This window comes from Thalassophryne amazonica, chromosome 13 (genome assembly GCF_902500255.1).
Source record: "Thalassophryne amazonica chromosome 13, fThaAma1.1, whole genome shotgun sequence".
In the NCBI taxonomy this organism is placed as follows: domain Eukaryota; kingdom Metazoa; phylum Chordata; class Actinopteri; order Batrachoidiformes; family Batrachoididae; genus Thalassophryne; species Thalassophryne amazonica.
In genome coordinates this window covers 39414456-39438483 of record NC_047115.1, presented here as the reverse complement: position 1 = coordinate 39438483, position 24028 = coordinate 39414456, and the positions used below count along the sequence as shown (strand labels likewise).

The 24028-nt window shown below is 44.3% G+C and overlaps 1 long non-coding RNA gene across 1 annotated transcript; it reads right to left on the bottom strand.

The window, feature by feature from the left end:
* Positions 1 to 6202: 6202 nt before the first annotated feature.
* LOC117523437 lies at positions 6203 to 10873 on the bottom strand. The gene is made up of 2 exons (XR_004564504.1): positions 10770 to 10873; positions 6203 to 6308 (listed from the first exon to the last, which is right to left on the bottom strand). It is a non-coding gene; the product is annotated as an uncharacterized LOC117523437 (long non-coding RNA).
* Positions 10874 to 24028: the final 13155 nt, after the last annotated feature.

Sequence of the window (24028 nt, the reverse complement as noted above, 5' to 3'; positions counted from 1 at the left end):
AACTGTTTTAGTCTGTGGTGCAGTTGAAGGTGCTATATTATTTTTTCTTTTTGAATTTTTATGCTTAAATAGATTTTTGCTGGTTATTGGTAGTCTGGGAGCAGGCACCGTCTCTACGGGGATGGGGTAATGAGGGGATGGCAGGGGGAGAGAAGCTGCAGAGAGGTGTGTAAGACTACAACTCTGCTTCCTGGTCCCAACCCTGGATAGTCACGGTTTGGAGGATTTAAGAAAATTGGCCAGATTTCTAGAAATGAGAGCTGCTCCATCCAAAGTGGGATGGATGCTGTCTCTCCTAACAAGACCAGGTTTTCCCCAGAAGCTTTGCCAATTATCTATGAAGCCCACCTCATTTTTTGGACACCACTCAGACAGCCAGCAATTCAAGGAGAACATGCGGCTAAACATGTCACTCCCGGTCCGATTGGGGAGGGGCCCAGAGAAAACTATATCAGGAACCCCTCCCCCTGCCTAAAATAAACTAGCTCTACTCCCAACTGATGAAGGAATTGTCATTATTCTCTAAATAATATAAAAAAAAAAAAAAATTCTGTAAAAGGTGGCCTTGACCATATTTCTGCTGTAAGAAATCTTTGTGACATTTTCAGGGTTGATGTAGTCCATATTAGTGGCGCCCAATGCGTTATGTTGTCATGGGCATCCAGCTAACTGGTGGCACCCTTGGGCGACTGCCTAATGCATCGGAGAAGACCTAAATCCTACACACTATAGCTTTAAGCATATTAAAAACCACAATATGTTCACTTTGAAGACAATAGGTCTCCGAGCAGGGGATATGAGGCTCAGTTGTCTGCATTTCAACCAGTTTCCAAAGTGAATACACTGATATTGATGAAGCCTGTCAACCACACATACTGTACGACAATCAACGAATGTCTTTGCTGCAGACCTGGAGCGTAACATACTATCAGACAGGAGTGACATTAATGATAGTGCTGTATTTTACAATTACAATGACAGTTTTGTGAGTGTGTGTCTAAGTCACATATTTGACTGAATCCAAATGTATGTGTAGGTAATCAAAGAATTTCATTCCTGAAAGAACAGGCTGCTCATACATTTATCTTTTTCTTTTCATCATCTTCCAGGGTTTAGCCTGTAATACACTGGCACACTTTTGACTTTTCCCCTGAGGTTGATTACATTCATCATCATCATAATCGCTGATTACCTCAAGTGATGTCATTATTAACAAAGAGCTACAGCAGTGGTTCCCAAACTGAGGGACTGTAGCACAGAAAATGTGCATGATTGTCATCAAAGAAGAAGGAAAAAGGAAAAAAGTTAAAGTGGAAGTAAAGCTGAATGATTTTGTTTCATATGGCCACAAAGAGCACAGCAGAGCACTCAAGATGCAGCTAAAGATTTAGTCTGAAATGACACTTTATCTGTGAGAAAAGAATGAGCAGACTTCTGAAAGGAAAAGCAGCTGCTGCTTGTCAAGCCGACATGCAGGGTTGGGTAGGATTACTTTGAAATGTAATCCAAAAGTAATCAGATTACAAGTAATCCAAATGTATGTACATACATACATGTAATCCACATGTATTCTTTCAAAGTAATCCTACCCAACCTTGCCGACATGTCAGTCAAAACCAAAATATGACAGCTTGTTTTTAGGCTCTGTCAAACGTTGAAATGGTTGAGTCTTTATATTAATTTCCACCACCAACAAGAAAATATTGCAGCTCCCTTGTAACATATCAGAGTGTTGCAGAGCTTCTGAAGTTGGTTGGGGAGCTGAGAAAGTACAACTCTGGTTTCCACTACACTGCAAAGTTCTTTTGAAGATGATGAAAAACTGAATATAGAAAGATGACAACACTATCTGAATGAAATACATTTAAAAGTTTTAACTTCCAAAAGGAAGGTATGAAAAAAGGGCTGAAGATTTATATACAGTGAGGAAAATAAGTATTTGAACACCCTGCGATTTTGCAAGTTCTCCCTCTTAGAAATCATGGAGGGGTCTGAAATTTTCATCTTAGGTGCATGTCCACTGTGAGAGACATAATCTAAAAAAAAAAAAAAAATCCAGAAATCACAATGTATGATTTTTTAAATAATTTATTTGTATGTTTCTGCTGCAAATAAGTATTTGAACACCTGTGAAAATCAATGTTAATTGTTGTGTGGGCTGCCAGAAGAGGAGGTACTGCTGGCCCACCACCAGAAGGCGCCCTGCCTGAAGTGCGGGCTTCAGGCACGAGAGGGCGCTGCCGCCTCAGGAACAAGCCGTGGTGACAGCTGTCACGGATGATGGGTGACAGCTGTCACTAATCAACACATCTGGTATAAAAGCAGGAAGACACCTCCACCAAACTGCCGAGATATCATCTTCATCTGGAGGTAATACTCTCAGCCCCTTTTGTGAGATCGATAAATCTATTATTGTGAGTGTTTGCAGGAGAACCGGTCGTTTTTGAGGAGGCTGTGCAAGACGGCGCTCCTTTTCAGCTGAGTCCGCTGCAACGCGCTGAGTGAGAGGTGGAGGTGGTATTCCCACCATTGTTACTGGGTGTTCACACACCCACCCTTTGACTGTCTTTTGCTTTCTGCCAGCAGTACCAGATCCGACAAGCCGGGAAGGTGGCCACCTGGGGACTCCGGGACTTGGCAGCTCCAGTATTCCTCGGGTTCAGGTGGCGGTGGAAATCGTGTGGTTCCGGTTCGTTTCCAGACGGGCGTCTCCTATCGTCGAGCCTGCCCACACGACACCTTTTATTAATTGACTGTTGCACATTCTGATTCTGCTGTGTTTGGTTGTGACATTCACACCAGTAAAGTGTTATAATTTGACTCCTTCCATTGTCCGTTCATTTACGCCCCCTGTTGTGGGTCCGTGTCACTACACTTTCCCAACAGTTAATATTGGTACAGTAGCCTTTGTTTACAATTACAGAGGTCAAATGTTTCCTGTAGTTTTTCACCAGGTTTGCACACACTGCAGCAGGGATTTCGGTCCACTCCTCCATACAGATCTTCTCCAAATCTTTCATGTTTGGAGTTTCAGCTCCCTCCAAAGATTTTCTATTGAGTTCAAGTCTGGAGACTGGCCGGGCCACTCCAGGACCTTGAAATGCTTCTTACAGAGCCCCTCCTTAGTTGCCCTGGCTGTGTGTTTGGGGTCATTGTCATGCTGGAAGACCCAGCCATGACCCATCTTCAATGCTCTTACTGAGGGAAGGAGGATGTTGGCCAAAATCTCGCAATACATAACTCCATCCATCCTCCCTTCAATACGGTGCAGTCATCCTGTCCCCTTTACAGAAGAGCACCCACAGAGTATGATGTTTCCACCCCCATGCTTCACGGTTTGGGATGGTTTTCTTGGGGTTGTTCTCATCCTCTAAACATGGTAAGTGGAGCTGATTCCCAAAAAGCTCTATTCTGGTCTCATCTGACCACATGACCTTCTCCCATGCCTCCTCTGGATCATCCAGATGGTCGCTGGTGAACTTCAAACGGGCCTGGACATGTGCTGGCTTGAGCAGGGGGACCTTGCTGCCCTGCAGGATTTTAAACCATGACAGCATCATGTGTTACTAATGTAATCTTTGTGACTGTGGTCCCAGCTCTCTTCAGGTCATTGACCAGGTCCTCCTCTATAGTTCTGAGCTTTCTCAGAATCATCCTTACCCCATAAAGTGAGATCTTGCATGGAATCCCAAACCAAAGGAGATTGACAGTCATCTTGTTTCTTCCACTTTCTAATAAATAATCATAACAGTGTTGTCTTTTACCAAGCTGCTTGCCTGTTTCCTGTAGTCCATCCCAGCCTTGTGCAGGTCACAGTTTTGTCCCTGGTGTCCTTAGACAGCTCTTTGTCTTGGCTATGGTGGACAGGTTGGAGTGTGATTGATTATGTGAACAGGTGTCTTTTATACAGGTAACAAGTTCAAACAGGTGCAATTAGTGCAGAATAAGAGGGCTTCTTAAAGAAAAATTAACAGGTCTGTGAGAGCCAGAATTCTTGCTGGTTGGTAGGTGTTCAGAACGCTTATTTGCAGCAGTAACATACAAATTATTAAAAAATCATACACTGTGATTTGTTTTTTTTGTTTTTTTTAGATTATGTCTCTCACAGTATTGTTGTGCTGTACAACTCATTTACACTCACCACATTTTGTACAATGACCACTGAACTGTCTTTTGTTGTTGTTGTTGGGAGCATAATATGTCTTTTTCTTCTTCTTTTTTTTAACTGGCCAGTCCATCAGCCCCAGGTCAGGTATCCATTCCAGTGGGATAAAACATGAAGGCATCAAAAGCACAGGAGGCTGAACACAGTCACATCTGGAAACATCTGTGGATGTTCATCTCGTCCTCTGGAGGTACAATAACTGGCAGAAAGTTGAAAAGTTCTACAACAGAAGTCCAGCAGGTAGTTGGCTTTCAGTGCACTGCACTTTCACTGCATGTGCTAAAATACATTGCAATCCCAGGTAATGTAAATCATCAAGCTGTGGCATGCACTACCAGAAAATAGTGAAAATGATTTAAAGACAGAAGAGTAAATAAAACATGCAGACTCAGACACAGTTTTCCCTTCAGTTAGAGACTGTGCATCTGCTTTTTCCCCACAAATGTTTCCTCCTCGAGCCGTGTGTGGATATTTATGTAAGAGTATGTGGCCACTAATAATTAATAAATAATCAAACTAACACTCTTTATTATTATAAACTTATGTTTGAGTGGGTTAGAGGAGTATACTGTTTGACCTAGAGGGCGCCACAACTGGTTTTGCTTCAACCAAACGTGCAGTACAGTTTTGATAAAAATATAAATCTCTGATAAAATAGAGACAGGATATTTTTCTAACACATGAATTTAAAACAATGTATTGCTGTTTTGGTTCCTTTCTTTTGTAATTTGCTTTTGTGTGTGTGTGTAAAGCTTTATGAAATGGATGAAGTATTTTAATTGGAGTGGTGTTCAAAAAGAATACTGTTCCTACATTAATAAAATAAATAAATCTTTCAAAATCTTCATTTACTCTCATGTATGTTTCCTTATTTATATTTTCTATATATTTTTTAAAATTTCATTTAGTTTTTTTTTTAAATTTCCATTAAATTTAATTTTTTTATAAATTCATTAGAGTAACGATGCCTCTAAATGGGTACTTTTAACAAACTTATTTTAATTACTTTAAGTAGATTTAATCTTTATTGCCACACATCACACTGAGGGCTGAGCTCACACTTTGGGAGTGTATAATAAAAATGTTATTGTGCTGTTTGCACCTGTCTTAAAGTAACCCTGAGAATGTATTTGTTATTTAATTTTGTTTTAGCACTCTGGGGTCAGTCTGAACTGGGAGCGAAGAGCTGGATGTACTTGTTATTATTACACAGATAGCACGACTTTGTTTTTTGTAGCCACTAACGACTGGGAGTGAAGCATGCTGGGATCATTCGGAACTGGGAGCGAAGAGCTGCTTTTATTATGTCTTTGTAAGAGAGAGAAAATAACTTTCAGATGCCTGTTTGATTAAAGAAATTATGTGCGCCAGGGAGGTTGAGTTGGCCACTCACCTCCCTTCGCGGACACACTAGAAAAAAGGGAGTAGAATCATGCTTCAACAGAGTCTGCTGCGGGTTAACGTACGAACGCCCAGCCGGTTGACAGGCGCACTCTGCTGAAGGTGTTGGCTCTCCACCTTAAAGGCGTCACGGTAAGAGAAAATGCGCTGCAACCACTTGTGTTTGATGTAACTTGCTTTTGTGGGAATAAATATACGCCTTTTTATTCTAGCAAAATGCAGTCTGTGTGATCATTTCTGTGTGCCCGATCTGACCGAACCTTGTGTTTTCAAAACAGGGAGAAAGGCTGGTGCAAAGAAATCAATTTATAGAATTAAGACTTTGCTTCTGTTTTTGGGGATAGGTTATTGTTAATTTAGTGGAAGGTTTGAGGCATGCACGGTGAGGGTTATTCCCTCAAACACATTTGGACATATGCGCCTGCTCTCTGTAATATGGGATCTGCTATATCTAAACTCATTCTATTGCATATGCAGTGTGTTTGTGTGTGCCAGCTCCTGTTTTCAACATGATACACTGAAGTGAGGACAGTTGACATGGTGTGGACCTCCTCGCCTCTTAGAACCTGGTGCTCTCATGTTTCAGCAGGCGGATGTTGGTGAGTGTCCCGCTGCCCCTGTGGTGGTACCCGTAAGCCTGGCGCTGCACCTCCAGTCATCGGGCACTGCTTCCTGCTGATGACATGCTGCTGCTGGGACTGGAGCTGCCTGAACCTTGGTCCTCAAACACACTGATCTCTAGCTGAAGACAACATGAATGTCAAGGTTCATCATTAATGGTGAACAAGAACGTTACTGGAATTCTGTAAAAGTGCTCAAATATGTTTATGGAATACAGGTTCAACCACAATTTGGCACCAGTTGATGAAGTGTCCAAATGTTCTTTGGTTGCCTGCAAAAGTGGGCCATCATAGGATAGTCCATATTGTGATACCACTTCTTGATGTACAGTACAATACAATACCGATACTGCATTCTTCAGTAACTGATATGGTACAACTCTGATACAATGTTACTCATCTTCAAACAACAAATGTGTTAATAAATACATTTGTCTGGACATACTCTGCTAACATACCCAAGCCATCGAACAAAACAGGAAGTCCAAACTGTGAAACAAATATTCTACTGTTCCTCTTTTCTTTCAATTCGGGGAGCGTCAGTGCACAGCCATTTTCAGAATCTTCCAGAGATGTTCAATCAGATTCAGGTCTGGGCTCTGGCTGGGCCACTCAAAGACATTCACAGAGTTTGTAATTTCCTTTGACTTCATCCTTGGTTGTGTCCTGACATGCACTGTCAACTGTGGGTTCAAGGTTCAGGAACTTTATTGCCATACCAACTCACATTTCCATGTTAGCGGTACGAAATTTGTACTCAGGTCCCAGTTATTTAAAAACATTAATAATAATTACATATAACCTATTAAATGAATCAAATAGTAACCAATTAAGGACATTTAATACCAAATATAGATGCATAACTATGATATTGTACTGGGTATTAGTAAACCAATATTGCACATATACTGCACACAAAGTTTTTGCATATGAACAATTAAAGTGGTTTAGTGCAATCTATATATGATGATGTAAATTCTTTGGAGCGCAGCTCGAATTCAGCAGCCTTACAGCCTCAGGGAAGAAGCTGTTTCTGAGTCCTAGTAGTTTCTACTCTGAATGCTCCTGACCGCCTGCCTGAGGAAGGAGCTGAAACAGACTGTGTGCGGGATGGAAAGAGTCCCTCAGAATGCGGAGAGCCCTTCCCTGCCCCGTGATAAGTAGAGATCCGAGGTGGTGGGAAGGCTGCCCCCTACAATCCTCTGTGCAGCCTTTACCACCCTCTGCAAGCCCCCCTCTCAATAGCTGTACAACTGCCGGTGCCCACAGTAATACAGGTGCAGAGGATGCTCTCCACTGCACAGTGATAGAAGCTCCTCAGAATGGAGCTCCCAATCCAGCTCTCCGCATCTTCCTAGGAAATAGAGGCGTTGATAGGTTTTCCTGACCAAACGGGAGTATTGGCACCCAGGTGAGATCACTAGATGGTTCACACCCAGGTACCTAAAGCTGGAGACCACTTCCACAGCTGCTCCTCCAATATACAAGGGAGAAGGAGGGCCCTTGTTCCTCCTAAAATCCACTACCATTTCCTTGGTTTTCTTCACATTGATGCAGAGATTATTATCTCTGCACCCCTGCACCAGATGTTCCACCTCCTCTCTGTATATGGACTCATCATCATCCTTGATGCGTCCCACTACTTCTGTGTCATCCGCAAACTTCACTATATGACAGCTAGGATGTCTTGCTGAGCAATCATATGTTAGTTAGCAGAGTGAACAGAAGAGGACTCAGCACACAGCCCTCAGGTGAGCCAGTGCTGAGGGTGATGGAAGAGGAGATGGTATGTGGATCCTTACAGTTCTGTGGACGGTTGATCAGGAAGTCCAAAACCCAGTTCCCCAGTGTGGAGCTCAGACCAAGGGAGCAGAGCTTCTGCACCAGGGTCTGTGGGATGATGGTATTAAAAGTGGAGGAAAAGTCCAAAAAGAGCAGGCGGACATATGAATTCCTGCTCTCCAAATGGGTGAGGGCTGAATGAATCAACGATGAATGGCATCATCAGTCGAGCGGTTTCCTTGTAGGCATACTGGTGAGGATCTACAGTGACATCAATGGAGTCTTTGATATGGGTCATGAACAACCTCTCGAAGCACTTCATAACTCCGGAGTTAAGCTATAGGTCGGTAGTCATTCAGGCTTCTCACTGTAGAACACTTGGGGACGGGGACAATTGTGGCAGTCTTTAAGCAGATGGGGACGGCTGCCAAAGTCAGTGATGTGTTAAAAATGTCTGTCAGCACCTCAGACAGCTGGTATGCACAGTCCGTCAATACCCGCCCCGGAATATTGTCAGGACCTGCAGCTTTCGGGGGTCAATCCTCTGGAGGGTCTTCCTTACATCTGCTGTGGTCACACTGAGGGCGTCTCATCAGGAAGTGATGAGTCTGGTGCTGGGGGACATGTCCAAGTCCTCAAAGCGGGCAAAGAACCTGTTAAGTGCGTCTGGCAGAGAGGGGTCCATTGGGCACTGTGCATCCCTAATATTATAATCCGTGATGCACTTTATCCCCTACCACATGCGCCGGGGGTCATTGGTAGCAAAATGACCCTGGATTTTCTGAGCGTATGTGGCCTTAGCCCTCATAATGCCAGCCTTCAGCTCCTTCCTTGCCACTGTGAGTGTTGATGCCTCACCTGCCCTGAACACAGCATCCCTAGCTTTCAGCAGAGCTCTCCCTCAGCATTCAGCCAGGGTTTCTGGTTTGGGTAGCATGTTACTGTCCTGGTGGAAGTGACGTCATCAATGCATTTGGAGATGAAGCTGAGAACAGAGGAGGTATATTCCTCCAGATCCACCTCTCCCTCACACATAGCTGCCTCCCTGAAAACCTGCCAGTCTGTGCATTGAAAGCAGTCCTGGGCCACACAGTGACTGTCATCTTTATTGGCCTATACCGCCGCAGTAGCGGGCGATACACTGGTGCCAGCAGGATGGAGATGTGGTCAGAGGAGCCAAGATGGGGGCGGGGAGAGCTCTATATGCTCCACCAATGTTGGTGTACACACAGTCCAGAGTGTTGTCTCCCCGTGTGGGAAAAGTGACATGCTGATAAAAACTAGGCAGCGTGTCCATCAGTTTCACGTGATTAAAGTCCCCTGCAACCACGTAAAATGCCTCCGGGTGCTTTGTTTGCAGCGAGCTAATGATGTCATGTAGCTCCTTCAACGCATCGTTAGCATTAGCATCCGCCGGCATATAAACAATAGTGACGAACACCACCTGAACTCACGAGGAAGATAATAAGGTCTGCACCACACACTCATGATTTCTATAGCCTCAGAACAATAGCTTTTAACCAGTCCACAGTTTGTACACCAACCTTCATTGACGTACACACACAGTCCTCCTCCCCGTCCTTTCCCCGACCGGTGGTCGCGGCCCTTGGAAAAGCTGCAGTCCGTCAATCTGGAAGGCTGAGTCCGGCATGTTATTATTAAGCCAGGTCTCAGTAAGACAAAGAACAGCACAGTTCCTCATTTCTGTAGAAGTACTCAGCCTCAGATGTAACAAATCCAGTTTGCCATCCAGCGAGCGGACATTGGCCAAAAAGAGGAGTTGGAATCGGCGGCCTGCTAGCCTTTAACCGGGCTAGCGCACCCCCGCGCTTTCCTCTCTTGTTTTCGGGTGCACCGCTTCCTCTTGCGGGCTGCTCCCCGCACTCTGCTGCACCACTCTGTTGTCCTCAGGAGCCGCTGTCTCCCGAGTGCAGATTTCAACTCCAGAGATATTGTGCAGACCGAATTGTTTCTGATGGCCATCAGTTCGGTTAAGCTGTAGTTCACACACATATTCAACTCAAAACTATAACATTAACAGCTGTTAAGTATAAAAATACCAAGGCTTAACCGGGAGCTCAAGAAGCCGCTGCACTGTCGCGCGTCGCCATAGGTCTATTCCATAGGTGGGACCTATATAGACAGCTGTGTGTGCCTTTCCAATTCATATCCAATCAACTGAATTTACTCCACATGGACTCCAGTTAAGCTGCAGAAACATCTCAAGGATGATCAGTGGAAACAGGATGCACCTAAATTCAATTTTGAGCTTCATGGCAAAGGCTGAGTACTTGTGTACATGTGATTTGTTTATTTATTTATGTTTTTTAATAAATTTGCAAAACTCTTTAAAAAACCCAAGCCTTATTTCACATTGTTATTATGGGGTGTAAAAGTTTGAGGAAAACTGAATTTAATCCATTTTGGAATTAGGCTGTAACATAAAGTGAAGCGCTGTGAATACTTTCTGGATGCACGGTATTTTCATTCCTGTTCTGCTTCACAATTGCTCTTCGAAAGCTGCTGCAGTTATCTGTTAAACAGCTCCTCTGCAGCAGAGTTTAAGTGATTTTTTTTTTTTTCCAAGGGCATGCTGATGATAATTTATGAGGAAGCAGAGAGTATTTCTCACTAATTTCCAACCAACCCAGATGGTTGTCACAGGTTCAGAGAAGAATGGCCTTCCACTCAGTTTCCTTAACATTTAAACTTCTGCCATCTGTCACAGCTGCATACTTGAGTGTTTATCCTCAACTTTGCTGTGCACATCTAAACATAGCAAATGGATGAGTGAAGGATACGACCCTCATGCCTCTCTCTATGGGGTCTGTAAGGAGGAGACCTCTGGGCGCGTAGATCTTCTCATTCTGCTCCTGGATGTAGGCCGATATCTTTTTAAGCACCTGGGGTTAGAAAGAGACAGAGGTAAATCTGGAGATAATCCATATTTGATTAGGTGGAGGATTGATAAAACCCTGAAAACATGAGCAGACTGTGTGGTTGAGCAGAGCAGAATCACAACATTCTGGCAGGATATCCACTGCAAGCAGAATACTTTTGAAAGTACACTCTGTCTTACATGAATAACTACATTTGTAAAAGATCCAAAACATGGACAGGGCTGAAACAACCTCTCCCAGCGCTGTCTGTGGTGAAATAAATGAAAAGTGGAAGGAATTTGCTTGTCGGTCTGTCTGAGAACAGTTAGCATTCAGCATATAATTGAATCTTCAAGGCTTTATTGCCAGTTTTGATTTTTCCTGAATGTTTTTATTGAAACTACCATAAACTGTGTCTTTGATACATAGTTCCAATCCAGTCATGTCAAGCAACATTTCATGAATTAAATTAAGTTGATGACCATTAAGTCAAGTCTGGAAGAATGTGTTGGCACAGTGAGTCTCTATGTATTGATCCACTACATCATGGAACTTTCCCAGATCATCAATGGCAACCACCATAGTAGACGACCAATCCATCCCCACTTCTTGTGAGTATCCGTGTATTGCCACCCAAGTGAAACATGGATGTCCCCTTGGTCTTTTCCAGCCACTGGGGTCCTCAACACTGAGGCACCTACGTGCTGGTAACTATTGGTTAGTGAACCTGAAGTAACTATTGATTAGACACAAAGCCATCCCAATGGTATCCTAGGATCAATACAAAAGTCATCCAGTTAGGTCACTGGTTAACATCTAAATCTCACAACCAGACAGTAAGTCAGGAAACATCAGGTACCTAATGACCTTCAGTGGACCTTCATTCTCTTACAAAGTTTGCCAAACATCTATATCTAGCGATCTCAAGACTTTCCAGGCTCTTCTCAGGTGTCTCTCGATCCCAAAGTCAGAGGACCAAGAGACATGAATGTCAATGCCGACATAAGTGAGTATTTATATAAATTCAACACTAGTGTCACTTACAGATACACTTCTGATGGCCAAGTCCAGGAAGTCACTGAAAGCCTTGAGCTTACCCTTGATCAAGGACAGACTCAGACACTCTGACAACCACAAGCTTCCCTTTATCCCGTGTGTCAGAGAAGCAGCAATAGCGGTGTACTTTTTTACTGATCTGTGTTGTGTGAACAAGATAACTCAAAAACAGCTGGAAAGATTTCCCTCAAACTTAGTGGGAATATTACTTGGATGGCTATTGTAGATGCATGATCTAAAACATACATTGATTGGTATGAATGTAGTCACAGTCAAAAACACCTTTACAGACCATGTATGTATATTTATGTGCATTTACATTGTGGTGTGCACATTATGCATATGCCCTCTGATATCTTTCTTTTATTTCTTTCTTTAAGTTTTCCATTTGGAAGATTCAGTTCCTTTTTTAGGCTGAAAGTCATGCTTTGGTTAACCATCGCGGCAATTTGGAGAGACAAAAAAGAAAGAAAGAAAGAATTGGACATTTTATTTAGCCGCCACTGGCATTGTAGCTATTGCTCAGCTCTGTCCAGTTACCCAGGAGCTCAATCTGTGCCTCTGAACAAACAGGCCTGCGTGCACTGACGTACACAGGCACACATGCTCATCTGTGCTGCTGAAATCAAACCGCCAGTCATGCTACAGGGACACGCCAGCTTAATTGGCATCATTAGGTTGTCTTCTTCAGCCTTGGCAATTCCTGCGTGGACATCAACCACGCTGATGTGCCATGCCTCTCCTAAACTGTGCCTCACTGTGTCAATCACACACTCCACTGGGCCTCATATACGCTCTTAAAATAGATGGACCATTTTTAGTAAGTGTCAAAGCCAAGTCAGAACTAAATTTTCATTCTTTCAGCAAAACCACAGTGGCATATGCTGAATATTATACTGTAACTTAAAACAGGTATTTTGTATTTTCTGGAAGTGCACTGACCGTGACTCATCTTACTTTGTGAGTTGGCTAAAGGTCATTGCAGTTCACAGCTTTGTGAGATTAAACGATGGACCCTGGGGAGGACCCTGAGCTGGAATGACAGCTGCAGGTGCTGCTAACAGACCGACCTTTTTAATGGGGCCGTTAACACTTCAAGTCTCATTTTTCAGCAAACAAAAAAGAAAATTCCTCATTGAAAAATCATCGGTTTCTCCAACATGTTCTCATCCCATTAAAATTGGTGTTTTTCACATTTTGGTGACCTAATCATGAGTTCTGGTTTGGTATTTTGGCTGTAGAAAAGCCAATAATTTGCCAGGTCCGGTCCACTAGCGTGTAGAGGTGCAGCGGTGCCATATCCACCACACTATGGAACTGTGTTGGGTCCTGGATGGCAAACACACAAAGAGAAAATGGGCCTGTGGCCACTAGTTGAAAGTAGTCATTTATCTGCTGCCCCCATGTGAAACATGGGTGCCTCCTTGATCCTGCAGTCACTGGGGCCCTCAACCGAGACACTGTGCTGGATCATTTTCAGAGAAATGCACCACATGGCTGCATGCTCCTTCACAATGCAAATGATACTTCTCATCCACAGTAACCACTCGTTTGATACATCTCTTTCCAGTGACCTCATAGCTGCATAAACTCTTCCTAATATTGAGGACCCAGAAACAAACATCACTGCCAAGCTAAGTGAAAGTCTACACAAGTTCAGCACTTTCACCACATAAAGATACACTCCTGATGGCAAAGTTCAGAAGTCATTGAAGGCCGTCTTGATCCACGATATTCGTAAACCACACATGTTCCGAGACTTGACTGTTTATCTGGTCAAGAACTCTTTTAGGCTACTTATCAACCTGTTCTCATGATTAATTTCTTCTGTGGGTGTTTGTGCCATGGCATTGGATCCACCTGAGTACTCTTGTTCTAAATGGGTTCTTTTTTTGTAATGGTGAGAGGTGGGTAACCCCGGCTTCACTGAGTAAAAGTCCTAAATCTCCTAAAAAAAAAAGGTGATTTCACTGATTAGGGCCCGTTCACACATAGTGCGAAGTTTGGTTGACATCTTGTCGATTACGGCGAAACAGTTCGTAATAAGCACACCACAAAACTCGCACCGACGGGGGGGCGAGGTGTTTGGAACCCCGCGAGAGTTCGTGCACGCGCCAGTGTGTTTCGAGCAGGAACAGTGCCAGGTGCACCACATGGCACTGCTTATGTGGAAGAAATAAAACCAGCTGGTTCTGGGAACCACCGCTTATGTGGAATATAAAAAAATAAAAACCATCAGTACCTGTGGGACCACATCGCGCCACTTATGGGGAATAATAAAAAAAGAGAAAAAAAAACACACCACCCACCAGACGCGAACTCATGCATTTTAAAATCTCTGATTTGCAGTCAGCAACTTTACCACAGAGCATGGAGCTGTTCTTTGAAAGCTGCAGGAATCTACCTCATATCAGGAAGGACATGAAGTATTACCAAAAAAAAAAAAAAATTAAAATCACACCCATATAAAAACACTGCATTTATCAGCAAGAATACAAATATGATCCGTCTGTTCCTCTGTTGATGACCCATGGTCACAGACACAGTCAGGAAATGACATGAATGAGAAGCTGTGTGCTCTGATCATGTCCACATCTACTGTCATGTGCATCCAGTCGCCCGCGCGCGTGTGTTCTGTCCGACACACGTTCTTGTGGACAGCGTGCCGCAGCATCGACATCACTCATGTGGAACAGAGCTCACGGAGTGACAGTCATCGGCCTGCTTGTGTTCTGATCTAATGGTCCATTTCAACCTGGCAGGCTGTCGATGTCCGCTATGTGCATGCACCTCACTGGCTGCAGCTTGTCGCCACCGCGCAATATATGTTTTATTTATGTCCACGTAAATACACATCACACATACATGCCTCACAGTGACCTGGTAGTCCATGTCTGTCTTCCTGGACATTCCAGCTGGTCAAGACCTACTGTGTTTGGACAGATCACCCAGCTGCTTCTGTCATAGCCCCACCTCCTGTCAGTTCTCAGCGCACACACCAAAGCCACACTCGTGTAGTACTTGACAAATTTCTCTCCGCCAGTAGGACAGTGGTCACCTGCAGTCTGCTGTCGTGTGAAGATGCGACTGGCCACACATTGTCTAAATGCCATACGAGCGGTGTTAGATGTTGTGTGTGTCACCTGAATTTGTCCGACACCTCCGCGGGGGGTGCCACAGCGCACACTTTGTCTTTCAGCCGCTGGTGTGCGCAAATAGTTGTAGCAACAGTTGTACGAGGCGTTAAAGGCAGGAATGATTTCACACGGTTTGCACACGATTCCTGAGTCATGCGCACTGAGTGAAGGGCCCTTAGATCAGCTACCTGCCTGAAGAGTTGAACTCATTAGAATCAGCTGGTTTAGTGGTGGATGGAACATATGAAGTAGGACTATTCTCATCAAGCTCCGGTTACCAAGCTCGAGTATTAGTCGTGTGGTTATGGTTATTTTGAGGTATCTGTTGCAGTTAGTTTGCTGACATTCACAACACCTTCCAGCATGTACAGTACATGTATATGTACAGATGCCAAAGGTCACCCTGGGACACCCGTAATTCACAGTCAGGCAGAAAGTGTTTAAATTTTATTACTGCTACAATATAGACAACTTCTTAACATAGGACAAGTTCCAAAACATATATATTACACCCACTGTGCATAAAGGTGTAAAAACAAAAACAGCGTCCCTCTGGTGGAGTGACTGTTGGCACGCTCTCCAGCGCCCGCAAGGATCAAAGCCCGGCACTCCTGGACTCACTACCACCGCCAAACACCCCCCAGGTGGACACGACAAACCGACTCTCTGTGAAGCAAAGAAGAGGTGAGGTAAGTCAGCAGTTACAACAATATCTTTCAAAAGACACACGCTATCAGCAACACATTCAGGTCTGAATCTTTTTTAACTTTATGCAAATGAGCAGCTTCTCACAACAGGTGGAGGATCACTTATCCGCACGCCACAGCAGTGAGAACAAGCTGCACAATTCTCATCACAATTCAAGTATACTGTGTAACAAAACACCAAGTTACTATCAACAATTAATCAAACACTTAATTACCTTTAATGTGTGCTGACAGCATGTGTCCTCACCCTTCCCTGCTTCACGGGCTCGATGTGTCAAACCCAGGCGCGGTCCTCAGCGTCTCACAAACGAACATCACAAGGTCGAGTTCCCGGCAGTTCTGCTTGAATCACACATGACTTAAATGCAGAACGCCATCCAATTATCTGCTTCAGCTGAAAGTCTTTAAGGTTGCATGTGAGCACCAGTCACAGGTGCTACACATGATGTTGATGAGGGTGAGGACTCTTCAGCCAGCACCTTCTCCACAGACAAATCAGTTTCCATGCCACCTGAAGAGCAAAGAAAAGAAAAGAACACCAAAATATCCAGCCACACCCCCCAACACACAACATATAAGCCATGTTTAATTGTTTTTTCCCCCTGTAACTTATGTTTTGAAGTGCCTTATGTGTCAAAAAATACTGCATTATCATCTATAATGACAAAATTGGCACAATCTACATGCATGACAAGCTGCTTCTATATACTGTTATGAATGACATACCGTCTGATCTACACTGTGGAGCAGAAGATGGTGGTAATGCTTGTGTGAAGCACCTTGAGCAGCTTTGTTGTGATTTGCCGCAATATAAACTAAATTCAAATTTAATAATTTCTAGAGCGCCAACTCACAATGAGATCGCTTCAAGGCACTTGACACAACACAATACCAAAAACAGAGGAAAAATTGAATTAGAAAGTTAAAAACACAATAAAAAGACAAAACATAAAAGAACACAAGAATAAAAACATGACACAATAAAACTAATGATAAAACAAGGAAAACAAATGGGTTTTCAGTCTCGATTTAAAAGTCTCCACATTATCCGACTGCCGTATATGTGCCAGGAGATCATTCCATGGAGCTGGGGCATGGTAGGAGAAAGCTCTGTGACCGGCAGACTTTTTATTCACTGTAGGAACACATGAAGGTCCTGCACCCTGAGAGCGCAGGGCCTGAGCTGGTATGTAGGGATTGACCAGGTCAGCCAAATAGGGAGGTGCAAGTCTATGAACAATTTTAAAAGCCAGTAACAGAACTTTAAAATCCCATCATGCAGTGACAGGAAGCCAGTGAAGGGATGCCAAAATGGGCTAAGGTAAGCACCAGCTGGTCAAATTGATTCCAATGCCTCGCTGGACCAAGAACCATCATTTCAATCTTATCAGAGTTTAAAAGTAGGAAGTTACTAGACATCCCAACTTCTCACTGATGCAGGCAATTTTCTAAAGATTTTATGCGAGTGAAATTACCAACAGTTATTGGCATGTATAACTGAGTATCATCAGCATAGCAGTGAAAGGTAATCCAAAACGCTGCAATATGTGCCCAAGGGGGTGCTATATAAAGGGAGAAAGCAGGGGGCCTATGACAGAACCCTGTGGTTCTGTGGTCACGCCGGTAATCATTGAACCAAGGTGACTGTGTTTTGGGAGCTCGGTTTTAACACAGGTGGCGCAATCATGTCGAGTGTAGTTTTGAGCACTGAGTTTAAACTATCCACACGTCTTCTAGTGATTGGGTATTTGCCAAATGTGAAGCTAAGTCATCAGGCAGTGTAGCTTCGAGTTCAGTCTTAGTTGAGGAGTTGATGCAGCAATCACCGTAGGATATATAAGGTGTTGTTCCACTAAACACGGCAGCGAAAACCGTAAACTTAATAAGTAAGTGATCAGAGACCACTGATGTAAGAGCCATGATGTCATATTTGTGACAGCAATACCACGTGCAAGAACCAAATCCGGGGTATTTCCACTAATGTGCGTCGAATCCTGAATACATTGCCGAAATCCTAATGCATCCACAATTTTCCATAAATGATTTGCAGAGGGGATCAGAAGGCTTATTTATATGAACGTTAAAGTCACCAATGATCAGAATGTTATCCGCACGATTTGACAAGTTAGAGATGAATGCACCAAATTCACCTAAGAATTCAGAATATGGGCCAGGAGGCCTATATACAGTGACAAAGTAATACAGCTGATTTTTATTCTTCTGACCTTGGCAATGCGTAATATCCTGAGCAGAGCAGAGATTCAGATGCTCAAACGAATTATATTTGTGACCCCCCAAAAGGTAGTCAGCTGAACCTAGATTTATAAATAAGAGCAACACCCCTGCCTTCCTTCGCATCATGAGGGACATGAGTAAATGTATAATGCTGGTGGGCAGCCTCATTTAAGGGAAGAGCAGCTGTAGGTGTAAGCCAGGTTTCACATAACCTAATCATATCTAAGTGATAATCAATCATTAGATCATTATCAACAATGATTTTGAGGATAGTGATCTTATTTTAATGAGACCCAGACTAAGGACCTCAGTGGGGTTGACAGTTGAACTGTTTGGGTTTAGGGGGTGGTCCCAGAGTAGCATATATAAGATGCCTAGAAGTAGGTTTAGGTTTAAGACATTCCACACGTGTTGTATGTACATGAAACATGACAGACATGAAATCTTTGATATTGCTGGAACAACCATTGGGCCATCCTCAATTTCACATCATCCAATGTAGTAATGGGCAATCGGTTGTGCAAAGTATAGTCCCTCTGATTTTGTCTACGGAAGCAGGCCATAGTCTCAACTTGTTGAATTTCCCTCCCTGGGAGATAAACTGCAATATCACCATAGTGGATTCCATAGAGCATATTCCCAAGGGGTGCTACATAAAGGGAAAATAGCAGGGGGCCTAAAACGGACCCTGTGGAACCCCAAACTCCATGTTCCTAAGATCAGAGGTAGTGCTATTGTACAAAACGCAGTGAGAACAACTGGACAGATATGATGTCAACCACGCCAGGGCAGTTTCAGTAATCCCAAAATGATTCTCCAGCTTCGAGTAAAATATGATATCCACAGTATCAAACGCCGCACTAAGGTCCAACAGCACCAAAACCGTAGTGGTGTCCGATTCCATTGCTCACAGAAGGTCATTCACTACTTTAGTGAGCGCTGTCTCTGTGGAGTGATATTTTCTATACGCAGAATGCAATGCTCAAAAAGATTATTCTCAGTAAGGTGGTCCACAGCTGCCGCGAAACCACTTTTTCCAGAATTTTAGAACAAAATGACAGATTTGATATTGACCTATAATTTATAAAATACACTAGGGTCCGATTGGGTTTTTAAGTAATGGTTTAATCACTACAGACTTGAAACATTTAGGAACAGATCCCAAAGTTAGTTATGCTCAACCTAATATCAACCTAATATCTTAAATTTTCTTCTCAAAATAATCCAAGAAGTCTGTGCTGAAAAGGTAAGTGAATAACAGGTGGCCGTCCATGAATGAGAAAGCTACGTGTCAAACAAAAACTTTGAGTTACGCTTGTTGTTGATCAATCAGAATAATAAGCCTGCTTTGTAGCCAGTAGTGCATGCTTATATCTAAAATAGCATCACGCCATGCAAGGTGGAACACCTCTATTTTGGAACTCCGTTCCAAACCTCTAGCCTTCTGCCTAAGATCACGCAAGTAACCACTGAACCAAAGCCACTATGCCTTGGAAGGTGTGGCCTTAAAGAGGAGGTGCAACCTTATCAACTGTAGCCTTGAGAGCTGAATTCAGCCATCAATTCAAGACAACTAAATAATTGAATTGACGCCAACTGTGGTGAAAGAAGATCTGAATGAGAAGGAGGTGCTGGGTCTTAGATAATGACTGAAATGAATAAATCATGTTTTCAAATGGAAATATCATACTCTTTAGGGACAGCTAGGCTGAGGTCAGACTATTACATTTTTAATATGTGTAGTCACTTTTAATAGTTTATTTACACTTAGTGAAGTAAACATGCACATCTTTAGCTCTGTATTGAGGCTTTTGTCTGTTCAGTGGTGACAAGAAGCAGTATACTCAAGTTATTTGTGATTCCTACAATAACATTATCTCATTAGCCTCTTCTTGGTAACACAGTCTTGCATTATAATAAATTCCTTTTATTATTTTTGGATTAAACAGTAGCACCTTGTTTAAAAAATGTGACTTTAAACTGGTGCAACTTGCCCTTTTTTTTTTTTTTGCAACTAATAGATGGTGCAACATCCATCCATCCATCCATCCATTTTCTTCCGCTTTATATCCAGAGTCGGTCGCAGGGGCAGCAGCTCAAGCAAAGCCGCCCAGACCTCCTGATCCACACACACCTCCCCAGCTCCTCCGGGGGAACCCAAGGCGTTCCCAAGCCAGCTGAAGATGTAGTCCCTCCAGCGTGTCCTGGGTCTTCCCCGGGGCCTCCTCTCAGTGGGACGTGCCCGGAACACCTCTCAGTGAGGCGTCCAGGGGGCATATGGAAAAGAAGCCCGAGCCACCTCAACTGACCCTTTCGACGTGGAGGAGCAGCGGCTCGACTCCGAGCTCCTCCCGAGTGACCGAGCTCCTCACCCTATCTCTAAGGGAGCGCCCAGCCACCCTGCGGAGGAAAATCATCTCGGCCACTTGTACTCGCAATCTTGTTCTTTCGGTCATGAGCCAAATCTCATGACCATAGGTGAGGATCGGAACGTAGATCGATCGGTAAATCGAGAGCTCTGTCCCCCTACTCAGCTCTCTCTTCACCACGACGGTCCGATATGGCGACCGCATCACTGCAGATGCTGCACCGATCCGTCTATCGATCTCATGCTCCATCTGTCCTCACTCGTGAACAAGACCCCGAGATACTTAAACTCCTCCACTTGAGGCAAGGACACTCCACGTACCTGAAGAGGGCAAAGCACCTTTTTCCGGGCGAGAACCATGGCCTCGGATTTGGAGGTGCTGATTTTCATCCCGGACGCTTCACACTCGGCTGCAAACCGCCCCAGTGCACGCTGAAGGTCCTGATTTGACGAAGCCAACAGAACCACATCGTCCGCAAACAGCAGAGACGAGATTCTGTGGTTCCCAAACCAGACCCCCTCTACACCCTGGCTGCGCCTAGAAATTCTGTCCATAAAAAATGAACAGAACCAGTGACAAAGGGCAGCCCTGGTGGAGGCCAACGTGCACTGGAAACAGGCTTGACTTACTACCGGCAATGTGAACCAAGCTCCTGCTGCGGTCGTACAGAGACCGGATAGCCCTTAACAAAGGACCCTGGACCCCATACTCCCGGAGCACTCCCCACAGGGTGCCCCGAGGGATACGGTCGAACGCCTTCTCCAGATCCACAAAACACATGTGGACTGGTTGGGCAAACTCCCATGAACCCTCGAGCACCCGATGGAGCGTGTAGAGCTGGTCCAGTGTGCCGCGACCAGGATGAAAACCACACTGCTCCTCCTGAATCCGAGGTTCCAAAATAGGTCGAATTCTCCTCTCCAGTATTCTGGAATAGACCTTACCGGGGAGGATGAGGAGTGTGATCCCCCTATAGTTGGAACACACCCTCCGGTCCCCCTTCTTAAACAGAGGGACCACCACCCCGGTCTGCCAATCCAGAGGCACTGTCCCCGATCGCCACGCGATGTTGCAGAGGCGTGCCAGCCAAGACAGCCACACAACATCGAGACTTAAGGTACTCAGGACGGATTTCATCCACCCCACAAGCCTTGCCACCGAGGAGCTTTCTAACCACCTCGGTGACTTCGGCCTGGGTAATGGATGAGTCCGCCTCTGAGTCCCGAGTCTCTGCTTCCTCTTCGGAAGATGTGACGATGGGATTGAGGAGATCCTCGAAGTACTCCTTCCACCGCCTGACAACATCCCCAGTCAGGGTCAACAGCTCCCCACCTGCACCGTAAACAGTGCTGGTGGAGAGCTGCTTCCGCTTCCTGAGGCGTCGGACGGTTTGCCAGAATCTCTTCGAGGCCGACCGATAGTCCTCCTCCATAGCCTCCCCGAACTCCTCCCAGACCCGAGTTTTTGCCTCTGCGATCGCACGGGCTGCAGCACGCTTGGCCTGCCGGTACCTGTCAGCTGCCTCTGGGTCCCACCTACCAACAAAGATAAGTAGGACTCCTTCTTCAGCTTGACGGCATCCCTTACTTCCGGTGTCCACCAACGGGTTCAGGGATTGCCGCCGCGACAGGCACCAGAGACCTTGCGACCACAGCTACAAGCGGCCGCATCGACAATGGAGGTGGAGAACATGGTCCACTCGGACTCCATGTCTCCAACCTCCCCCGGGATCTGGGAGAAGCTCTCCCGGAGGTGGGAGTTGAAGACCTCGCTGACAGAGGGTTCCACCAGTCATTCCCAGCAGACCCTCACGATACGTTTGGGCCTGCCAGGTCTGACTGGCTTCCTACCCTCCCAGCGGATCCAACTCACCACCAGGTGGTGATCAGTCAACAGCTCTGCCCCTCTCTTCACTCGAGTGTCCGAGACACATGGCCGAAGGTCAGATGATCAAATCAAATCTATTTTATTTATATAGCGCCAAATCACAACAAACAGTTGCCCCACGGCGCTTTATATTGTAAGGCAAAGCCATACAATAATTACGGAAAAACCCCAACGGTCAAAACAACCCCCTGTGAGCAAGCACTTGGCAACAGTGGGAAGGAAAAACTCCCTTTTAACAGGAAGAAACCTCCAGCAGAACCAGGCTCAGGGAGGGGCAGTCTTCTGCTGGGACTGGTTGGGGCTGAGGGGATAGAACCAGGAAAAAGACATGCTGTGGAGGGGAGCAGAGATCAATCACTAATGATTAAATGCAGAGTGGTGCATACAGAGCAAAAAGAGAAAGAAACAGTCTAAGTCTATAGTAGCATAAATAAGGGATGGTTCTGGGTCACCTGATCCAGCCCTAACTATAAGCTTTAGCAAAAAGGAAAGTTTTAAGCCTAATCTTAAAAGCTGGAGGGTGTCTGTCTCCCTGATCTGAATTGGGAGCTGGTTCCACAGGAGAGGAGCCTGAAAGCTGAAGGCTCTGCCTCCCATTCTACTCTTACAAACCCTAGGAACTACAAGTAAGCCTGCAGTCTGAGAGCGAAGCGCTCTATTGGGGTGATATGGTACTATGAGGTCCCTAAGATAAGATGGGACCTGATAATTCAAAACCTTATAAGTAAGAAGAAGAATTTTAAATTCTATTCTAGAATTAACAGGAAGCCAATGAAGAGAGGCCAATATGGGTATAAGCATGTATAAAGTGAATAAAATTGGTCCAAGCACAGAACCTTGTGGAACTCCATAATTAACCTTACTCTGTGAAGAAGATTCCCCATTTACATGAACAAATTGTAATCTATTAGATAAATATGATTCAAACCAATGCAGCAGTGCCTTCAATACCTATGGCATGCTCTAATCTCTGTAATAAAATTTTATGGTCAACAGTATCAAAAGCAGCACTGAGGTCTAACAGAACAAGCACAGAGAGTCCACTGTCTGAGGCCATAAGATCATTTGTAACCTTCACTAATGCTGTTTCTGTACTATGATGAATTCTAAAACCTGACTGAAACTCTTCAAATAGACCATTCTGCAGATGATCAGTTGCTGTCAACTACCCTACCCTTCAAGAATTTTTGAGAGAAAGGGAAGGTTGGAGATTGGCCTATAATTAGCTAAGATAGCTGGGTCAAGTGATGGCTTTTTTTGGTTTAATTACTGCCCCTTAAAAGCCTGTGGTACATAGCCAACTAATAAAGATAGATTGATCATATTTAAGATCGAAGCATTAATTAATGGTAGGGCTTCCTTGAGCAGCCTGGTAGGAATGGGGTCTAATAGACATGTTGATGGTTTGGAGGAAGTAACTAATGAAAATAACTCAGACAGAACAATCGGAGAGAAAGAGTCTAACCAAATACCGGCATCAATGAAAGCAGCCAAAGACGATACGTCTTTGGGATGGTTATGAGTATTTTTTTCTCTAAGTTAAAATTTTATTAGCAAAGAAAGTCATGAAGTCATTACTAGTTAAAGTTAAAGGAATACTCGGCTCAATAGAGCTCTGACTCTTTGTCAGCCTGGATACAGTGCTGAAAAGAAACCTGGGGTTGTTCTTATTTTCTTCAATTAGTGATGAGTAGTAAGATGTCCTAGCTTTACAGAGGGCTTTTTTTATAGAGCAACAGACTCTTTTTCCAGGCTAAGTGAAGATCTTCTAAATCAGTGAGACGCCATTT